The sequence below is a fragment of the Colobus angolensis genome, unplaced genomic scaffold, assembly GCF_000951035.1.
Source record: "Colobus angolensis palliatus isolate OR3802 unplaced genomic scaffold, Cang.pa_1.0 Scaffold115, whole genome shotgun sequence".
Lineage (NCBI taxonomy): Eukaryota > Metazoa > Chordata > Mammalia > Primates > Cercopithecidae > Colobus > Colobus angolensis.
The window spans coordinates 5,483,944-5,507,151 of NW_012112586.1; the positions used below are offsets into that span (position 1 = coordinate 5,483,944).

The window sequence follows — 23,208 nt, forward strand, 5'->3', positions numbered from 1 at the left end:
AAATGTAAAATGGGTCTTACTGGGTTTGCAGGTGAAGTGTCATTACAGATGGGGCGACTATGCTTTTGAAAATTATGCAAGCAGAGAGAGCACCGTTTCAGAGTGCATTGTCAGTCTGTTCAATTTCAAGGGTCTAAAGAAAAATCCTCAATGGCCTATTCTGATTTCTCTTAATAAGACTTTATCTATGAAGCTTTTCTTTTGTCTAGGTTGGGCCCCCGGGACACGTGCCTCATGATTTGAAATCTGAACAAAGATAATTTGGGACTAGCAAGAGAATCATCAACATCATTATCCCCTGAAGGTGTCTTCAAGGCTCAATTTCTTCTGAGGCTCTCAGGTAGAATCCATCTCCTGACTGTTTTCCATTTCCGGAAGCTTCCAGTGTTCCTTTGCTCATGGCCACATCACTCCTATCTCTGCTGCCTTCATCACAGCTCCTTTCACTCTGACCCTCCTGCCTCCTTCTAATAAGGACATGTGTGATTCCCGTGGGTCCGCCAGAATAGTCCAGAACAAGCTCCCAGTCTCTCCATTAGATTAACCCTTATCTCAGTCACATCTTCACAGTCTCTTTTGCCATGTAAGGTAGGCTATTCATAGGTTCCAAAGATTAGAACGTCTTCGAAATGTTTGGAGAACAATTATTCTGCCTATGTATTTGGGATATCTTTGAGGCAATCAATTATTCTGCCTATCACAGTGATCAATATTTAAATACCAGAACATTTACCATTTATACTTTTGGTTAAAATATGGGCTTCAGTTAATTATAATAACTACACCATACTAATAATATACCATACTAACATATAGTAATTATTGCTAATACTAATACCAATGTATAATACTATACATATGTATAATATATATTATTAATATGTATTGTTATACATACTAATGTATAATAATTATTAGTAGCACTAATAGTAATGAATAATGTATATCACAGATACTATGCATATGTATAACACTATACTAATGTATAACACTACACTAATATATAATACTATACTAATATATAATAATTAATAATAATATACCATCCTAATGTAAGATGTCAATAATAGGGGCACTGGGTATCCCCATTGGATTTTCAGGAACTTTGTACTATCTTTGCAGTAATTCTGTAAAGCCAAAAATAAAAGTATTAAAAATGACATTTCCTGCTGCCTTGAACATGTAGGAAATCAATAAACAGTGGGGTATGCCAGCATGGAAACAGTTGACTGTATGAATCTTTATTGGGACACACCCGTTTCCGTTAACTGAAGTCCCTAAAATGAACTGCTTCATTCACTGATGCCATTTCTCTGGTGGCTTATGCAATTTGAGATTGTGACTCTTGAATAAAGTAATTGAACAGACAATTATGTAATTACCTCTGTGCTCTGCGCCATGGAGAAAGAGGTCCGTAAGTTCTCGGTGTGTCCTTGAAGGGGAATCTTGCCTCTTCTCAGGCTCAGGTCGGTCCCTCAGAGTCCCTCCAAATCAAATGGAGAATCAATGACTGATGTGCAGGCAGGTGGAACTTCTTCTTCTCACTGTACTTTACAGATTATAGTAGTTTCAAGCTCTATTAAATGAGGATGCATCTTTGCTGGTTGATGTCCCTGTTTTTCTGGTTAAGTGCATTTGTTTCCAGGAGCTGATGTGCTAAGTGAATTTTTGCCTAAGATCTAGACAAGTCATCCCAGTTATTGTGTGGGAGGGAAGGGGAAAAAGAGGTGGGTTGTTAAAAGCTGGTGAAAAATATGCCTGTGGCTAAGAATAATGTAAATCCTGGTATTATAACTTTAAACCAGGTGCTGAGCCATTACAGTATTCAATTATTTTGATGCTTCAAGGCAAATGTTTCCAGGTCTGAAATTCTAGTCTACTTGACATTCAACAAATGATGTTGTGCTTTCATGGAAAGATGCTCATTTATGAAGGCAAGAATTCATGTCATTCAGCCTGTTCCCTGCCTGCCACCAGCACCCCCATTAATACACCTTTTACTAATATAAGGTAGTCACATTTAATGTTTTATAAAGGAGAAAGGGTCTACAGCCTTCTTGGGAGATATTGCAAAGTCAGGGAAGGCCACATCAGGAGAAAATTAGCCTTTCTTCCTATTCTGTTTTGAACTAGGAATCTTGGAACTATAATCAAATTCTGTCATTTTGCTTGCATTTATTCTTGCACATAGTTACTTCTTAGCTAAGTTAACCTTGTCTCTTAACCTTCCTTGATGAAAATTAAGAAGCAAGGACAGAGGGTCTGATGACTGGAAAGTCGTACGTAATTTTCTAGGTTACATATAAAGTATCTGCCTCATAATAATAACTATCATTCGCTAAACACCTTTCACGGACAAGATACTGTACCACACACTTTTCATATAGTATGCCAATGACTTCTCAGCAAAATCCTTTGATGATATTAACCCTCGTGTGTCTTGTGCAGGAGTCAGCAAACCACAGTCCTGAGGTCAAGTCTGACCCACTGCTTGTTTTCGTAAATGAAGGTTCATTGTAACACAACTGTGCTCATTAATGTCTGTATTTTGTATGGCTGTTTTCCCACAAAAAGAAAAGAATTCAGTAATTCAGTGGCTGCAGTTCTGTCCTTGTAGCCAGGAATGTTGAAAATATTTCAAAGTCTGACCTTTTACAGAAAAGAGCTCGCCAACTCCGATCTAGTACCATGTCTTAAGAAATACTTGAAGACCAATTCATTTAATCCTCCCTCATAACTTGGCAAGCACATATTACTCTTTTCCTAGTCTTGCAGATAAGAAAATGAAAGATACAAGGAGTTAACTTGCACAAAGTCAAAGAGCTTGCAAATAGTAGAGACAGCAATCAAATCCAGCCCTCTACTCCATAGCTGGTTATCTTTATACCACAGAATGTGACAATCACCTGCACTCAATGGCACAATCTATTTTACTACTACCAAACTTCTTTATCAAATGTATGTGTTTATTTTTTCCAAAAGAGATCCAATGTGCGTGCAACACCATCAGTCCATAGGGATTCAATAGATTTGGGCCTATATCAGCCTACAGACACATGCTTTGTAACATGAGGACACCATAACCTCAAAACTTCTGTTTCTGTCATTTTTATTCCTCTGAATAGTTTCTTTCCTAATTTGTTTCCCACACTTACTCATTTACTAAACTTTGAAATCGACTCACTAATACTCATGCTTAATGAGAATAGCACAGGCTCCCCCAGGCTCCAAAGAGCTACATTAGTCAGTTTTCTTTTAAAGACGTATTTCCAATAATTTTATTCTAGAGGGCAGTAGGATGTGTTTCCAATAGAATAAAGCTTCTGGCTATCTGGAAGTGTCACACGTGAGCTATGTGTTGTGGTACTTCAAAGCAGGGTTGGGGCTCGGCTGCTGGGGTTTGAATTCATGCTTCATTACTCAATGACCCTGTGATTTAAGAAAGTTAGTTAATTTCTCTGAGCCTCATTTCCTTTGTCTGAAATGAGTACCGTCAAATGCTAGATAATAATGCCTGTTACATATTAAGAACCATGTATGAGCCCGCTAATATGTGTGGGAGATAGAACTGTGCTTAAACATATTATTGCATCCGTTGACTCCATAAACTACAAGGATTATCAGTCTCCTCAGGGCACCTGAACGTCGTAATTACGAACATGTTTCTTAATTTATAGATAAACATAAGGCCTGCTTATGTTTGTAAGCGTGTGGTGTGTGTGGTGCTGAAATTTGTAGATAAACATAAGACCTGCTGCAGTCCGTAGAGCTATTTGCTCCTACCTTTAATGGCCCAAACGGAGATGTTCTTGGAGGTCCCATGTCTGCTGTGTTTGTGTTATTTTCCAGAGTTTCCTCATTGCCCATTGTCATTTCATGTATAGTTTGCCCTGTTTCATTTTGTAACTTGCTATTTCTGATCCGCTGTGGGTTTGTAAACCAGAAAACCAAACTCAGAAGATTCATGTGCAGAACAAGTTGTTAGTTTCTCATGGATGAGCTTTTGAGTTTGCACGAAGTATTTTCATTTCGAATTTTCCTCCATCGTCCTGGGTAGTTCGGGGACCACAGGTTTCCTGGGCTGGTAAAGACATTTAGCACCCCCCAAAACCTGGGCAGCCAAAACAGAACACTGACTCATTTGACCCTGAATCTCCAGGTGATGGCGAACATTCTTCAAGCTCGCATCTTTTCACGGTAGCGCACTCAGGCTCCCCCAGCGTGTATGGGTCCGACACCATCCAGGAAAACCCACGACTGCCAGCCCTCATCCCAGCCAGGGAAATTGTGCTGGATTCTTTGTGAACCAGCACATTTCATTTACGACACCCAGTGATTAATCTCACCACCTCACTATGAGTACCGTCATTGCCAAATTACAGCATACTTGGAGTCCTAATTATATTCATTGATTCAATTTTAGTGTGACTGAGTTATTGACATGGATGTGAATTAACTTATTTGTCTGCAGCCAAAGGCCAGTAATAGAATTTAGAGAGAAATTATGTCTAGATAACACTCAGCATGGGTAAGAGTCCCTGATTTCAGAGACTTAACACAACAAGGAGAGGTTTCCCGGGGCTTGCCAGTGGGCAGAGGTTCTCTGGCATATTATCCTGAGCTATCGTCAGCCCCTTGGATGCACTAAAAATCAGGGTAGTAGAAAACTGCAGAAGAAGTAAGAAACAAAGCATTTGAATTTTTTTGCATGGGTAGAACTACTTAGAATTCTAGGAAAGGAATCTATTTTATATCAACAAAATCGAACACTTGCTTTATTCCTCGGGCCAAGGTTCCATATATTAAATATGACAAAATACAACAGGTTCAAACATCATACTAAGTGAAATATGCCAGTCACAAAAGACAAATATTGTATAATTCTTCTTATATGAGGTACCTATAATGGTCAAATCCATAGAGACAAAAAGGAGAATGGTGCTTGCTGGGGGAAGGGGAGATAGGAATAGCGTTTGGTTTTGCAAGATGAAAATAGTTCTGGAGATCAATTACACAACAGTGTGAATGCACCGTACACTTACCAATGATTAAGAGAGTAAATTTTTGGCTGGGCACGGTGGCTCACTTCTGTAATCCCAGCACTTTCGGAGGCCGAGGCAGGTGGATCATGAGGTCAGGAGATCAAGACCATCCGGGCTAACATGGTGAAACCCCGTCTCTAATAAAAATATAAAAAATTAGCCGGGCATGGTGGCAGGTGCCTGTAGTCCCAGCTACTTATGAGGCTGAGGCAGGAGAATGGCGTGAACCCAGGAGGTGGAGCTTGCAGTGAGCCGAGGTCGCGCCGCTGCACTCCAGCCTGGGCGACAAAGCGAGATTTACCAGTAAAAAAAAAAAAAAAAAAAAGTAAATTTTTATGTTATGTATATTTTACCACAATTTAAGAAATCCCAGAAAGGTTAGTGGCTTAAAAGACAAAATCAACCAACTGAATATGAAAACACTAACCGATTCAGACAAAAAATCTGAAGTCATTAGATGCTTTTAGCAGAGATTATTTCATGTAGAGAATTAAAGGTTGACTCAACAAGGGAAGGACTGAGCAGGCAGTCAGAAAGGCTGATGGAAATCTTGCAAATTATGTTTGCAGCCAAGTGACTGATTCCCAGGAGGAAGTCAAGAAACTGTGGCACCGCCTCATGCTCACCATCCACCAATGCCCACATGCACTTCTGCACCTGCCACTGGAGACCAATGCCTTCCCTGCTTTTTACCTTTTAAACCTCATGCATCTGACTTTCACTTGCAGACACAAATTAGAACTCTACTAGCAAGGCAGCCTAGATCATCTTTAGATAGAGTTTTAGAAGCACAATCTCCACTGGATTTTTTTTTTTTTTTTTTTTAAGAGACGGAGTTTTGCTCTTTTGCCCAGGCTGGCATGCAATAGCTTGGTCTCAGTTCACTGCAACTTCTGCCTCAGTCTCCCTAGTAGCTGGGATTACATGCACTCACCACCGTGCCTGACTAGTTTTTGTATTTTTAGTAGAGATGGGGTTTCACCATGTTGGCCAGGCTGGTCTCGAACTCCTGGCCTCAGGTGATCCGCTCGCCTCAGCCTCCCAAAGTGTTGGGATTACAGGAGTAAGCCACCGCATCTGGCCTTCCACTGGAATATTAAGAAGTCAAAATTAAGAAACAAACCCAGTTTTTTGAAATCCACCATATTTGGAGAAAATATAGCAGGTGAGGTAAGAGAGGAAGGAAAATGAGATGGAGACAGGCACTACGCTATGGACATTAAGCTCTGACCATGTTCCATAAAGAACATCAAACTGGTAATGCAAAGATGATTTTTAGGAAATAGAGTAGACTATGAAAAAATAAGAATTTATTTCAATGAGTGTTGAAGATCATACAATTAGCACAGAAAACTGTGATTTCAGAGATGTTATTGATGATGGTTGCTAAATTTGGTAGTAATGAGTTCATGTATCTTTCACAGACAACAACGTATTTTTATTCCAGGGCCCAGGAAGGAAACAAATAAGCTTCATCTCCCACCAACAAAGGAAATATAAAAAAAGATTTCCAAAGTTTGGGGAACCACAACATTGGTGACTCACAGCTATTTACATATACTTTTCTATTACATCTTGTTTGTTAACAGAAAAAGTGGCAAATAAATTGTGGACAAGTATTTTTTAACAGCTTTATTGAATTATGATTAACATACAATAAACTGTGCACATTGAAAGTGTGCAATTTCATAAGTTTTGCTATACGTATGCACCTGTGAAAAACTCCCTTCAATCAAGACAATGAGCCCAACCATCTTCTCAGAAAGAATTATTTTTTTTTTTTCTTGTTGCCCAGGCTGGGGTGCAATGGTGCAATTTTGGCTCACTGCAACCTCCGCCTCCTGGGTTCAAGCGATTCTCCTGCCTCAGCCTCCCTAGCAGCTGAGATTACAGGCATGCACCACTACATCTGTCTAATTTTTGTATTTTTAGTAGAGACGGGTCAGAAAGATTTTTCACCTTGATTTGTAATCCCTTCCTCACACCCTTCTATACCACCCTCCTCAGACAACTCCTCCTCTGCCTCCTGTGACTATAAATGAGGTTGTATTTTTCTCAAACATCATTTAAAGAAATAATAGAATCTGTACAATTTTTTTGGTCTGAATTTTTCTTTTTTTTTTTTAGACAGGATCTTGCTGTGCTGCCCAGGCTGGAGTGCAGTGGTGCAATCATAGCTCACTGCAATCTTGAACTCCTGGGCTCAAGTGATCCACCCACTTCAGCCTCCCAAGTAGCTGGGACTGCAGGTATGTGCCACCACAGCTGTCCAATTTCAATTTTTATTTATTTATTTTTTGTGGAGACAGGGTCTCACTATGCTGCTGAGGCTGGTCTCAAACTCTTAGCCTCAAGCCATCCTCCTGCCTTGACTTCCCAAAGCACTGGGACTACAGGGGTGAACCACTGCACCCAGCCTGGATTCTTTTACTCAGCATGGCTATTTTACACTTCAGCCATTTTGTAATATTTAATAATATTTTCTTTCTTTTTATTGTTGATTAGTATTCATTGTATGAAGATACCACTCTCTGTACATCCATTAACCTGTTAAGGGACACTTGGTTGGCTTCCAATTTGGGGCTATTCACAAATAAGGCTTCAGTGGAAATCCATGTGCCAGCTTCTATGGATATGTCTTTTCATTTATTTTGGGTGAATACCTAGGATGGTTGCATCATATGATAGGCATATGTTTAACTCAAAGAAATTGCCAAAGTCCTTGTATTCCAAAGTCGTTGTGGAGTATTTCTTTCACATTCCTGCCATTAGTCTTTTTATTTTTATTTTTATTTTTTTGAAATGGAGTCTCACTCTGTGGCCCAGGGCGAAGTACAGTGGTATGATCTGGGCTCACTGCAACTTCCAGCTCCAGGATTCAAGTGATTCTCCTGCCTCAACTTCCTGAGTAGCTGAGATTGCAGGTGCTCTCCACAATGCCCGGCTAATTTTTATATGTTTAGTAGAGACAGGGTTTCACCATGTTGGCCAGGATGGTCTCGAACTCCTGACCTTAGGTGATCCGCCTGCCTGGGCCTCCCAAAGTGTTGGGATTACAGGCGTAAGCCACCGTGCCCGGCCCCATTCGTCTTTTTAATTTTAGCTATTTAAATAGATGTGTAGTAATCTCTCTCTGTGGTTCTAATTTTCATTTTTCTAATGGCTAATGGTGCGGAATACCTATTTGTGTGCCTGCTTTCCATATATCTATGTTGGTGAAGCACCTGTTCAAATCTTCCTCCCATTTTTCATTCATGTCATTTTTTTCTTCTTGAATTTTGAGAGTTCTTAATATTCTAGATACAAACTTCTTGTCAAATTTATGATTGCAAATGTTTTCACCCAGTCTGTGGCTTGCATTTTTATTCCTTTTAGTTGTGATTTATACAAAAAGCGTGTTATGATTTTGATTAGTACTAATTTTGTTCTTTTCTTTCAATATTGTTGTGGCTATGCTAGGTCTTTTGCCTTTCCATATAAATTTTAAAATCAGTTTGTCAATGGCTATTTAAAACGTCTTCATGGATTTTGATTGGGACTTCACTGAATCATAAATTGATTTGCGAAAAACCAACATGTTAACAATATTGAAAGTTCTCACCTATGAACATGATGTATCTCTTTCTTTATAATTTTCCCAGCAAAGTCTTATCGTTTTCAGTGTAGGTCTTTCCCATTTTTATTATTTATCCCTAAGTATTTTATATTTTTTAGGCATTATACATGGAATTTCAATTTGGATGTCTGATTGTTCTTTGAAAGTATGTAGTATCTTTGAATTTCAATGTGGATATCTGACTGTTCTTTGAAAGGATTTTTATAGTTTGATTTTGCTGAATCTTGTGCTTGGACCCTGCAAGCGTTCTAAGCAGTTCCAGTCGGTTTACGATACAGTTGATTGGATTTCCTACACGGACTTTTTCCACTCTCTATATGGTGTATAAAGAAAGGCGTTTTCCTAATCCCATTCCATCTGGGTGCCTTTTCTTTCTTTTAATTGCTTTATTGCACTTTTTAGAACTTCTAGTACAGGCCGGGCGCGGTGGCTCACGCCTGTAATCCCAGCACTTTGGGAGGCCGAGGAGGGTGGATCACGAGGTCAGGAGATCGAGACCATCCTGGCTAACACGGTGAAACCCCGTCTCTACTAAAAAATACAAAAAACTAGCCGGGCGAGGTGGCGGGCGCCTGTAGTCCCAGCTACTCGGGAGGCTGAGCCAGGAGAATGGCGTGAACCCGGGAGGCGGAGCCTGCAGTGAGCCGAGATCCGGCCACTGCACTCCAGCCCGGGCGACAGAGTGAGACTCCGTCTTAAAAAAAAAAAAAGAACTTCCGGTGTTTTAGACATGAAGTCCTTGCCCATGCCTATGTCCTGAATGGTACTACCTAGATTTTCTTCTAGGGTTTTTATGGTATTAGGTCTAACATTTAAGTCTCTAATCCATCTTGAATTAATCTTCGTATAAGGAGTAAGGAAAGGATCCAGTTTCAGCTTTCTACTTAGAAAATGTGGCACATATACACCATGGAATACTATGCAGCCATAAAAAAGGATGAGTTTGCATCCTTTGTAGGGACATGGATGCAGCTGGAAACCATCATTCTTAGCAAACTATCACAAGAAGAGAAAACCAAACACCGCATGTTCTCACTCATAGGTGGGAACTGAACAATGAGATCACTTGGACTCCGGAAGGGGAACATCACATACTGGGGCCTATCATGGGGAGGGGAGAGGGGGGAGGGATTGCAGTGGGGAGTTATACATGATATAAATGATGAATTGATGGGTGCTGACGAGTTCATGGGTGCAGCACACCAACATGGCACAAGTATACATATGTAACAAACCTGCATGTTATGCACATGTACCCTAGAACTTAAAGTGTAATGAAAATAAAAAAAAAAAAAAAGAACTTCCAGTACAATGTTGAATACAAGTGATCTAAGCAGGCATTTTTGTCTTGTTCTTGGTTTCATAGGGAAAGCATTCAAACTTTACCAGTAAGAACATGCCAACTGCTGGTTTTCAGTAGATGCCTCTTACAGATTGCAATGATTTTCCTTGATGATTAGTTTGGTTAGAAGTTTATTTATTTGTATTTTAATCAAGAATGAATGCTGAATTTTGCCAAATGCTTTTTAACATCTAGTGAGATTATCTTATGACTTTGCATTTTAAGTTAGTTGATATGAAGTAAAGAATTGATGAATATATAAGTTTTAGAACAACTAGACAGTCCTAAGATGAGCAACACTGGATCTGGAGATATTATGATTTTTTACACTGTTAGATTCAATTTGCTAAAATTTTGTTTAGAATTGTTATATTTATGTTCATGAAGGATATCGCTCTTTTCTTGTAAAGTTTTGTCTGGTTTTTGTGTCCTGGCCATGTTGGCCTCATAGTTTCTTTTTTCAATGTTTTGAAGTAAATTTATAAAATTAGTGTTGTGTCTTTCCTAACTACTTGGTAGAATTCAATGGTGAAACCATCTGGAACTGGAATTTTCTTTAAAGAACTTTTTAAACGAATAATGCAAATTTCCTTATTAGATATACAGCTGTTTAAGATAGCTCTTCGTTCTTCACTTGAGCTTCAGTAGTTTTGTTTTTCAAGATTTTTTCTATATATGTTTTCAAATTTACTGCTACATAACTGTTCGTAATATTGTTATTAGCATTTTAGCGCCTTTAGAATGTGTCATGATGCCGTCTCTCTGCTCCCTGGTATTATGAATTTGTGTGCCTTTTTTTCTTGATCAGTGTGAAAGTATTTATCAATAGTTTTTATATCCTTTAAAAACAAACTTTCAGATTAATTTCCCTCTTTTTTCCCTGTTTTCCGTTTCATTGACATCTTCTCTGAGCTCTTTTAAAAAGCATATTCTTTCTTCTGCCTACTTTGAGCTTTATCTGTTTTTTCTGGTTGCTTAAGATGGAAGCTGAAGTCATCGAGGGGCTTTTCTTCTTTTCTGATACAGGCATTTAAACATCCCCTCTCAAATTCTGGGTCATTGACATCCTGCAGTCTTTGATATTGTGTTAAGATTTTCATTCATTTCAAAATTCTTCCTAATATTCCTTTTAATGTCTTCTTTGACCCATAGAAATCTAAAACTGCATATTTAATTTCTGAAAAATTTGAAAACTTTCCTGAAATCTGTTATTGATTACAATTTTAATTCCTGTGTGGTCACAACATGTATTTTGTATTACTGAAGTGCTTTTATACTGACTGAAACTTGTTTTATTGCACAGGATGTGGTTTAACTTGGTGATTGTTCAATGTGCAGTTGAAAAAACTGTATTCTACTCTTCTTTGGTGGATTATTCTATGAAGGTCAATTAGGTCAGGTTCATTATTAGTATTGTTCAAGTATATCATATTTTCACAGATTTTTCCATTAGACCTATCAATTTTGGGGAGGAATACTGAAATCTCTGATTGTAATTGCAGGTTTGTCTGCTTCTAGCAGTTCTATCAGCTTTTGCTTCGTATATTTTCAAGTTCTGTTAATAGGGGTGTAAATATTGAAGATTATTATAGCCTTTCAATACATTGACTATTTTATTATTGTGAAATCAACTTTTTTATCTATGATGATATTCTTTGCTCTAAAATTTACTTCATGAGATATTAATGCATCAATTTTACTTTTGCTTTGTTCAGTGTTAGCATGTTTTTTTCCCATTATTTTAATGTTAACCTATATGTTTCTTTGAACTTCATAGTTGAGCTTTGCTTTTATATTAAAAAAAATCTGCCTTCTTAATTGGAGTATTTATACATTTACATGTAATATAGTTACTGATATGTTTAGAATTAAATTTATCATCTTACTATTTATATTATAGTTTCCTCAAAGGTTCTTTCTTCCTCTTTTCCTCTTCTCCTGCCTTCTTTTGGATTAATTGAATATTTCATTATTCCATTTTATATTCTGTGTTTGCTGATTAAATGTTTGTTTTGTTATTATGATTCATTCTTCAGAGTTTACATTAAACAACTGTAACTTATCACCGTATAGTTTTTTTCAATAGATTTAAGGGGTATAAGTGCAGTTTTGTTACATAGATATATTGCACAGTGGTGAAGTGTGGGCTTTTAGTGTAGCCATCACTTGAATAGTATACATTATATCCATTAAGTAATTTCTCATCCCTCATTCCCCTCCCAGCCTCCCTTCCCTTTGGATTCTCTGGTGTCCGTTTTTCCACTCTGTATGTCCATGTGCACACATTTTTTAGCTCCCACCTGTAAGTGAGAACATGCTGTATTTGACTCTCTGTTTCTGAGTTATTTCATTTAATGTGATGATCTACAGTGATATCCATGGCGTGGCAAAGGCAATCACAGCATACTTTAAAGTGATTTATACTACTTTGCATAAGTATAAGAAACTAAAATAGTGTGCTTCTATTTCTTCTCCTAAACCTTTGGCAATTGTTGCCATGCTTTTACATAACACTCGCATTACATTGTTTTTGTATTTGTTTCAATAGTCAATTATCTTTTAAAGAGTTTTATAATAAGAAATGAGAAAAAAATCTTACGCACTTATCCATGCAATTATCATTTCTAGAATTGTTTATTTCTTTGTGGACATCCATATCTCCTTATGAAATCATTTTTTTTTGCCTAAAGGAGTTCTATTAAAATTCCTTGTAGTGTGGGTCTGTCACTGATAAATTCTTTTATCGATCTTTTGTGTAAAAAAATCTTTATTTTGCCTTTACTTTTAAAATATTTTTCTGGGGATAGACAATTGTCGAATAGATGAACCATTTTTTTTTTTTCAGTTTTTAAAGCATGCTATCCAAGTCTCCTCTTGCTTAGCTTGTTTCTGACAAGAAATGGTTCTCATCATTATTTTGTTACTCTGTATCAAATGCTTCTTTTCTCTGACTGCTCTTAAGATTTTATCCCTGGGTTTGGCAGATTTGATTATGACGTGCTTTTGTGTATTTTTCTTCGTGCTTCTTGGGGTTTGGGTTGGGTTCAAGGAGCCTGTTGGATCTCTAGTTTTGATAAAACCAGGTGAAAAAAAATTAGTCACTATGTCCTCAAATCTGTTTTTTTCTGTCACCCCCTCTTCATCTTCTCCTTTTGGAACTTCAATTACTCAAATATTAGGTGACTGGGATTGTTTTGCTGCTCACTGATGCTCTTCTTATTTCTCTGTTTTCTCTTTTTTTTTCTTTGTTTCATTTTGGATAAAGTCATTCTACTGTTACAGTTTTGTGTTCACAGTTCTTATTCTGTGATGCTTAGTCTGTTGTTATGCCTCCTCAGGGTATTTTCCATCTCCGACACTGTGGTTTTTATCTCTAGAAGTTTTAATTGGGAGAGATAGGATTTTCTACATGTTAAAGCATTTGTATCTATTCATCACATATGTAGATATGTATATTTCAACATATATGCATGTAAGTATACATAAAGGCATGTACGCATGTACATATACAGACAGTTTTGGACTTACAATGTTTCAACTTAGGATTTTTTTTTTTTAACTGAACTCTGGTGCAAAAGCAATATTTATGCAGTAGAAGTCATACTTTGAATACTCATACAACAATACAGTTTTCCACTTTCAGTGTGGTATTCAGTAAATTACATGAACTATTGAACACTATATTATAAAATAGGCTTTGTGTGAGGTAACCTTGCCCAGCTGAAGGCTAAAGTAAGTGTTATGAGTATGTATGAAGTAGACTAAACTAAGCTATGATGTTCCATAGGCTGGGTGCATTAAATGCATTTTTTGCTTATGACTCATGTTGAGTTTATCTGGACACAACTCTGTTGTAAGATGAGGAGCATTTCTGTCTGTATGTGTGTGAGCGTGTCGGTGTTTATGTGGGGGAGAGAGGAAAAGAAAGGGGATAGCCTTCTTTACGTCTTGGAACATATGAAATGCAGTTATAATAACTTCATTCATGTATTTGTCTAATAATTCTAGCGTCTGTGTCAGTTCTCTTTTGTTTGTTTCTGACTGATTGGTTTTATTCCTTATCATGAGGCGTATCTGTGTGCTTATTTCCATGGCTTAACACATTTGGATCAGATGCGAGACACTACAGTTTACCTAGTTGGGTGAGGTTATTTTTGTTTTTTGGCATTCCTAGAAATAATCCTGGCTATTGTTCTGGGATAACATTATATTTTATGAAAATAGTTTGTCAGTTTTAGAACTTACTTTACAACGTTTTAGTTGCAACTTGAATAGTGGTCATTGTAGATCTAATGATTCGCCCCTTCTTGAGTGAGATTCATTCGCACTCTGTGTAATACTTGAAGCATGAGGCTTTCCATTCTTGCTGGTGAGAACAACAACTACACTTGCCCCTGAATATGGTTACCACAAATTCTTTCAAGTATTTCTTTCCTCTAGCTTCAGGGGGTTCCTCACATTCCTCTGCTGACCGGAATTCTGTTTCATGTTAACTGAGGCTCCTCTGAAGAATGTGGGAGTTCTTTCTCTCTCTCAGAGAGTGCTGCTCTCTCTTCTTCAGTCTGATGTCCTCTTGATTCTGGTCTGCTGGTCTCTCAGAGTCCTCAAATCAAAGAGCTTTCTTTTTCCCTGTACCACAGCAGGAATACTCTCTTGAGGTCGTAAACTGGAAGCATTGTAATATCCATCTAGTTTGTCTTCCATCCCTCAGGGATTAGCGTCCCTTGTTGGCTAACGTTCAATGTCTTACAATCTATTGTTTGAAATATTTTTACTTCTAGGTTTTTTTTTGGTCTGTGTCAGGTGGATGGGTAAAAGCAGCTCTCGTTAATCCATATTGGTTGGAAGTGGAAGTGTTCCTCCTCTTTTTTAAAGTAAAATTTAAGTAAATAATTTTAAATGAAATTACATATACAGTTGATATAAAGAAAAAGGCACAAATCATAGGTGTAGAACTCAGCAATGTTTTAAAGTTAACATGCTTGTATAAGTAACATCAAAATTAAGAAATACTATACTACTGGCCCCTCAAAAAGACCCCTTTTCAACCCTGTAAGACACTGCCACACCCAGAATTAACTAACTGCTATGCTGACTTTCAGTGATCATTTGGATGTGTTTTTTATTTCTTTGTATGAAATGGTTGTTCCAAAATATTCCAGCATTTCTATTGAATCTCCTCTTTTAGAAAAATATGTTTATAGTGTTTCTACAGCTTGCCTTTTCCTACCAGTGTTTTTATTCCAACAGTTATATTGAGGTATTATCAACAAACAAAAACTGGTATATATTATGTGTGTAGCGTGATATTTTGATATACATGTGCATTGTGAAATGACCATAGTCAAGCTAATTATTGGTGTTTGTTTGTTAAGTAAGACTCTCCAAAATTTAATGTAGCTAAATTGACTTTTTCCTTGAAGTTTTTTACTTTGCATGAACTAATTAGAAAATATTCGCCTGACCCAATGTCACAAAGAGATTCTCCTATCCTCCTTTCTAGAAGGGTTATCATTTTATCTGTAACTTCTAGAAGGGCAGGCAATTTAGAGTTTTGTGTATAACTTTTAGATAAGTCTCAAGATTCATTTTTTGTCTGTATGAATATTCATTTGATCCAGCACCATACATCCAAAGAATGATTCTTTCCGCCACTGTACTATGGTGTCACTCTTGTCATAAATCAAGACAACCATTAACTGTAATTTTCATCTCCCCGAAACTATGAGACTGCTGAAAGCTATGTTTAGCTTTTCAGTCTTTTAATGACGTTTCTCTGCAGGTTCTTTGCTTCTTTCACTGTGAAAATAAGGCATTCTCAAATGCCTTGAGTTGAGAAGAGTCTCTGAGTTCATTTCTGTTTTTCCAATTTCTCTTAGATCTTAGCCTTTAAAGTTCAAGCTACCTTGATGACCATGAACTCCAATTTTTATTTCCTTGTCCTTGTGAGGCTGCTGAGAATGCTACCTGGCTTCTGTTTTATGCTAGGATTTCTGCTGAGATTCCCAGTCCCCACCCCATCACACTGAAGCTGGTACGTGCCTAAATGGATAAAGGTTGTGCAAAACAGCAGCTGACACCAACCAGGCTCCTTTATACTGAGGTCTTTGTTGCTCATGGCCTCCTCCCCTTAGGGCTCTCCAATGTCTTGAAAAAGGTAGCTTAGGCCAGGTGCGGTGGCTCACACCTGTAATGCCAGCACTTTGGGAGCCTGAGGCAGGCGAATCACGAGGTCAGGAGACAGAGACCATTCTGGCCAACATGGTGAAACCCCATCTCTACTAAAAATACAAAAACTAGCTGGGTGTGGTGGTGTGTGCCTGTAGTCCCAGCTACTGGAGAGGCTGAGGTAGGAGAATCGCCTGAACCCAGGAGGCAGAGGTTGCAGTGAGTCAAAATTGCACCACTGCACCCCAGCCTGGGCAACAGAGTGAGACTCTGTCAGAAAAAAAAGAAAAAAAAAACCTTAAAAATATTTTGTCTGTGTGCTTTTAGTTTCTCTTGTTGGGAGATGTGGTTGGCTGCAATCTTGAAGGCATACCCTGGAGAGATTCACTTTTCATATTTTCCGTTACGTAATCTTTTACTCATTTTTATTTCATATGACATACTGCCACTATTTTTGGCTTAGACACAGTCACGAACCTCTGAATCTCCCCGAATGTAATCATGGAGCAGTGGTCTACACAACTCATCTCAGACAATGCATTTGAAGATTGAAACCAAATTCACATTTATCTGAGCACAGCTATAGAATGAGTAGCATTAGGATACGTATCATGTCTTCCAGCATTCCCTTGGAGGTGTAGACAGTGAAACCCAATGAGTACATTTGTTAGTTCCCAAAGAAGAGTTCTTATGATTATCTGAAAGAAATCTTTGATTGGCACAGGAAATAAGCTTTAAACAAGGGCTGATTGGAAGGCAGGGAATGGGGAATTCAATAGTGATTAACACAATCAAAATATTTCCTGTGATGAAATTTCTGGGGTCTAGGGAGATGCCATTTCAGTTCTCAAGAGTTTATTTCTGCCAGCTTTCAAATGGCATATGAGCCACAATATGAAAATTGTAGAATTATATATCATGGTGCCCACATCCCATTAAAGAGTCATCTTTGAGGATCTGTGCACATGACCTCACATGTTAACGGGAGAGCAGCAATGACAGGTCCGCTTCTGTGGAGGGTGAGCAGCCCTCCATTAGGATTTGCCTGTGCCTCACATGCCGAGTCATCAGTGTTTGCCAACCACATTACACGCAGGCATCTGTTACGTTTTCTACAGTGCCATCGTGTTTAAACTATGGGTCTTTTTCTTTTTACATATGTCCCTTGTAGATAGGCAAAAAGGAGTAACAAAAAGATCACTCATAAACCCATTATATTCTTGAATATTTGAAGTATTCTTTTCCAACATTTCTTTCCATCCATGAATGATAATGCATTTTTTCATGCATGTAATATATTTTTCTTTACTTATTCCTCAGTGATATATTCTCATGAAAATAAGCAAACATAAATCATGCTTCCTTACTGAAGTGGAAAGGAACCAGGAAGACTACTCGTTCCTTACCTCCACCTCAGTTCTATCTCGTACTGTTTTCCTGCCACTCACGACATGCCAGCTGCACAGGAACTGGTTGGTTCCCTGAGCGCACGAGGACATTCCTGTGCTATGCATGGCTGGTTCCTCCTTTTTTTTAAGTCTCAGAGTCAATGCCTCCTCTGAGACACCTTCCCTGATTACCCCTATAGAAAATAGGATTTATCTTTTCTACTTCTTATCACAGCTCCCTTTTCTTTATAGAGTTACTATAGTTTGTAATTATTTAGCTTATTGATTTGTTTATTATCCACCTCTCCCACTGGAAAGCAAGTATGAGTTACTCAGAGGCGAGGTAGACATTTTTTTAAACCATTGTCTCCCAGGGCCAGCTTGGGAATCTGGGAACAGGGCACAAAAAATATTTGTTAAGTGAGTGCATTAAATGAACTTGGTTTTAATAACTGTATGATAAACTATTGGATATGCCGGGAGCGGTGGCTCATGCCTGTAATCCCAGCACTTTGAGAGACTGAGGTGGGTGGATCACTTGAGGTCAGGAGTTCAAGACCAGCCTGGCCAACATGGTGAAATTCCATCTCTACTAAAAATACGAAGTTAACCAGGCATGGTGGTGTATGCCTGTAATCCCAGCTGCTCGGGAGGCTGAGGCAGGAGAATCACTTGAACTCGAAAGGCAGAGGTTGCAGTGAGCTGAGATCGTGCCACTGCACTACTGCCTGGGCAACAAGAGCGAAACTCCACCTCAAAAAAAAAAAGTTCTTATTAAATCTAGTGTTGGCCATTTATGCTGATGCTATTTTCTATCACTGTAAATGTAAACAGATTTCCTGACTGGATATGAGCTGAGTCTTATATCGGTTATGTTACAGATTTGGTAACACACACTCACTTCGCAGATTCACAGGGAGGTGGACTTAGGGGGATATTGTGAAATGCTGGCCCAAGGCAAGGCATAAAGGGGCTGTTGATCCCCTGGACCTACAGAAAAACTGGACCTAGAATGTAAAATCTCAAGATGTCTCAGAGAAATGTAAGGTGATTAAGGTGATACCCTTAAGCCCCTCTAGGGATTCTGGGAAATGTATGGGTGGACCAACCTACACAAGACTAAACTTCTTGCTCATTAAATGCATGACATCTAAGAGCATCTCTCTGTAACAGTGACCCCATTTGTAGGAGGCCTTTCTTTTTAGTTCAGCTAAAAGCCAGGTTCTTCTCACACGGCCGTGAAAGATTAGGCTTGCAGACACCTTGAGAGGTGAGAAAAATAAAATGGATTGGGCGAAAAGAAAAAATAAAAAAGGAAAACAGGAACTCTCAGGAAAGCGAGAGTTCTGCTAGCCGGTTGCCTGCCTCACAGACGGAATCCCCCGTTTCACCCCAGAACAGGAGAAGCCAGGCTCCTCCCTCCTGCAAATGACGCTAACTTCCCGAGGCCGCACCCCAGCGCGCAGCCTCCCAGTGTTCAGGCCAGACCGAGGTTCTTTTGGGGAGCCCTTTCTACTTGGCTGTCTCACGTTCATCCTCACCAGCTAGCGAAATACAAAATACACACAATACAGAGCAAACTGTGAGACGCGTATCAGTGAATAAACCCCTGTGCAGACATCTCTTGTATTAGAGATGTTCATTTGTTATGAACCCAATTCAAGCTGGCTTAAGCCAGAAAACAAACACACACCCACACAACAAGAATGTGTTAAATGTCGTAACAGGAAAGGAGTACATTGGCTTTAGGAATGGCTTCGTTGAGGTACTCAAGGGCCCTCATCAGGATTTTGTTCCCCAAAGTCTTTATCCCGCAATTTATGAGCATCTCCCAAATGACATACTTGGTAGCAGAGATACAGCAGTGCACATAGAAGGTCTGTCTTCCTCAAGCCAAGATTCTAACTGATGGTGAGAGAGGCCAGGAGTACATTCTAGGTTCACATGCTCAGCCCTACTGTTTTCTGTGACAGATACCTTCTCAGTTAGATTCTGTCCGTGTGGTGGTACCCTACCTTTTCAAGCTCATATCCTTCCAGCAATACATGTGATTAACAAGAGACCTTCTTATTTCCACAGTTCTATTAATGTTCTGGGACGTGCCTGGCCTAGAGCTTTGAACAGATTACAATGCCAAACAATGAAATTCACTAATTCCTTAGACCTGACACTGGGACTGCTCTCCAAGCAGAGGAAGGCACTAGCCCCACCTAAACGCATGGGTGGAGAGTGGGCACGAGAGACATTCCCAAAGGGAATTTGGGTGCCAGTAGCAGAAGGAACCACCTTTCCAGGGCATTCAGAAGCAATAGTTAACTGCAGCATTGAAATGACTTCCTTAGGATATATTCTTCGCAGTGAAACATGAATTCATAGTGTAAATATATTTTAAGACTTCTGATAAAATTGTGAATGGTCTTCTATGACGTGTCTGTTTGTTTTTACACTCACCCCACGCGTGTGCCTGTGTGGTTTAAGTGGTGTAAGACGTTAAAAGTACTTAGAGTGTATTAAGTTGATTTCTGATCACTGAAGACTCTTTTTTTCTATAGGTGATAGACTATTAGTCCATTAGTTTACATTTCAATTACAGATAAAATGAGATCCTGGTGTTAGCTTTCAGGCAGATACACACACACACACACACACACACACACACACACACACACACACACCAGAGAGAGAAAGAGATCAGCTTTGAAGAAGACTGAATTCTCTCCCCGCACAAATGAAGCCTCAATTGTTCCATCCTATGCTGCAATAGCATTAATAACTCTCAGGTAACATGACCATACTCTTCTGTTCTCCTTGGTAAGATGATCAATACCAAATATTTGTCTTTTTTGAAAAAAAAAAAAAAAAAGCCTTCTCAGGATTAATAATAAGGCCAAATAGAAGGGAATTAAAATTAGAAAGAAACAGCAAAATTCAAGATGATTGCTTCGATGTCAAAATGACCACCAGAAGAAATGACACAATGCATCTGTTATCCAAGTGGTAAACTCCTTCTGAATTTCCAAACCACATTTCCAACCAGCCTGCACTGCCTGTGCTTTGACATATCTCTGACTGTGATGACCATGATCTCTTGGAAGGGATTTTGCAGCCAGCTCTCTCATTAAGGTGTTTTCTTGAGTATGGAGAAGAAGGGAAAACAAGCCGCTCCTCCTGACTGTGGTTTAGGATATTGACACAGAAGTTGATAGATCAGTAATTCCCCTGCTCCAGGAGGGGGATCTCCGAGGGCAAACTCCAAAGTGTGATGAATGTGGTGTTCAGCCCTTGCAGAACCTTGCTTGTTAGTGTTGCCTCTGCAGTCTCATTTACTGTCTGTCTTTTCCCTTGCCCTGACCTTGAAACTTCTGCACAGCCACTGAATTTGCATGCATGTATCACCTGGTCTCCATGGCAACTGCAGAAAATCTGAGCAGAGACAAGGGATTCAGTGTCCACTTGTTAACAGTGCTTTCTACCTAAATCAGGGCATTTCAGCCTTTGATATATTGACATTGTAAGTCAGATGATTCCTTGTCATAGGGTCTTTCTTGTGCACTGTAGGATTTTTAGCAACATCCTGGCTTCTGCCGGCTAGATGTCAGTACCATTCTCTAATTGGGATAACCTCAGTAGTCCCCATACATTACCAAATGTCTTCTGTGGGAAGAAATCATTCCCAGCTGAGAAAAACTTAACTAGGTCATTGGAACGTAGAACCAAATTGGATGGGGTGTCGTATAATGTATAATTTCTTTACATTTTAAAAATGACCTTATTCTGAAATTGGTTCTGGTTGCCACAGAGAAATGAGCAAATATCTTCTCAGCAGGCACATCATGAAGACCTAGAAGGAATTCCAAACCGCGACCTCAAATGTGTTATTAGCTGAGACAATACTTACACAATTTATAAAGTATTTTAATATTTTTCATTTATATGCCTCTCATAAATTACTTAAAAAAAAATCTTTGAAATGTACAAAGTGACTCATGTCTATAATCCCAGCAACCTTAGGAGGCCGAGGTGGAAGGATTGCTTGAACCCAGGAGTTTGAGACCAGCCTGGGCAACATACTGAGACTTCATCTCTAAAAAAAAAAATAAAACAAAATTAGCCAGGTGTGGTGGCATGAGCCTGTGGCTCCCAGCTACTCGGGAGGCTGAAGTGAGAGGATCACCTGAGCCTGGGAGGTGGAGGCTGCAGCCTGGGTTATGCCACTGCACTGCAGCCTGCTTGACAGAGCAACACTCTATTTCAAAATAAATAATTTTTTTAAAAGTCCAAAATAAAAGACACTTGCTTCTCTACAAACTCTTCTAGCATGCTCATGCCTAGGCTTCTGAGCTTTTTGTACAATTTAAAATTATATATAGGAGGCCGAAAAGCTTAGGACAGGTCTTGCCTAATCCTTGAGTAAGCCAAGGAAGTGGCATGTTCCTCTGCTATTTCTTCCGCCTCAAATGCTCTTTCTGCAGCTATCTGTGGGCTCACTCTCTCCAATGAGAAACAGTTATTCTGTACCAGTAAATATCCCTTCTTCAGAGATGGCTTCCCTGATACCTTGGTGGGTCACTGCCTACCTCTGTGCCATCTCTTTCTTTGCACTGCTTTTCTTTCCTTCTTAGTATCCAAAGTGACTACCTAAAATGGTGTGTGTATTCAAGTATTCATTTTATTATCTATCTTTATTGTCTTTCCTGCATAAGAAAGTTCATTTGTCTTTTTTGTTCACTTCTGTTTCTTCAGGAACTAGAACCTAGGCCTAGGCCACAGTGCTTCAGAGAAACACTGCAGGACACTTACTTGGTGGCATGTGTGCCATTGTCTCATTCTGTGTCCATGGCAGACATTGCTAATTGCTCAACAGACTTCTCCACTAGACTCACAAACAATATCAGAGTTCTTACTGATTCTGCCACAATTTTGGAGCTAGCTGCTGCTCAATTTAAACATGATGTCACCCTCCTTACTCCAAGACTAACTGCCTATCACTTAAGAAATAAATTGGCTTTATGCAAATAGGATTATGAAACAAATTCCCATTCACCTCTCTTCTCCAGATGACCAGGTAAGAAATGCCAGTAGATTCAGGGAAACATAGGCTGCCTGTTTGTGTTTGAATTCTAGCTCCAGTTCTTCCTAAATGTGCAACCTTCAGGAAATTACTTTACCTTTCTGTGATTGTTTCCTCATTTGAAAAATGAGGATAATAATAATGTCGATTCCAAGGTGGTGATTCACTGAGATAGTGAAGAATAAGTCTGTAGTAAGGCACACTAAGAATGTGACCTGGGAGATAGTAATTATATGTACATGAGTGTGAGTTTTGTGTGTTATTATGATTATCTTTTTTTAAATTAAAGCTGAAACCTATGGATGAGTGTTTCTTTTAAATTAACATCACTAAATTACCCATACAAGGCTGTTCTCTGCATTTAGGTGTAAGCACTAGCCATTTCATAGTATAAGTTGTAGAAAAGTGAACTTCACTTTTTTAGCACAACCCACAGCAAGAATTACATTTTATGTTAATGACGTAGTATGTGATCATACACATTCAAAACTCAAAGAGAAGTTTCATAAATTCGTATACACCCTTACTAGCTATAATGTGCTCTGACATTTCTTACTCTATTCTCTATTCTGTTCTGTTTC

At 38.8% G+C, this 23,208-nt stretch overlaps 3 long non-coding RNA genes across 3 annotated transcripts in view; 1 reads left to right on the forward strand and 2 right to left on the reverse strand.

Annotated features, from left to right (window-relative positions):
- LOC105525603 overlaps positions 1–1,593 on the reverse strand; it is a 38,972-nt gene extending 37,379 nt beyond the window's left edge. Inside the window, exon 1 of the long non-coding RNA XR_001003952.1 lies at positions 1,383–1,593. This is a non-coding gene — a long non-coding RNA (uncharacterized LOC105525603). The remainder of the gene's footprint in view (positions 1–1,382) is intronic.
- The window catches only part of LOC105525610, a 91,720-nt gene that overhangs the window by 52,258 nt on the left and 16,254 nt on the right, over positions 1–23,208 (forward strand). The gene's annotated exons all lie outside the window — the stretch shown is intronic.
- The window catches only part of LOC105525597, a 22,952-nt gene continuing 18,926 nt past the window's right edge, over positions 19,183–23,208 (reverse strand). The window contains exon 3 of the long non-coding RNA XR_001003950.1: positions 19,183–20,968. This is a non-coding gene — a long non-coding RNA (uncharacterized LOC105525597). The remainder of the gene's footprint in view (positions 20,969–23,208) is intronic.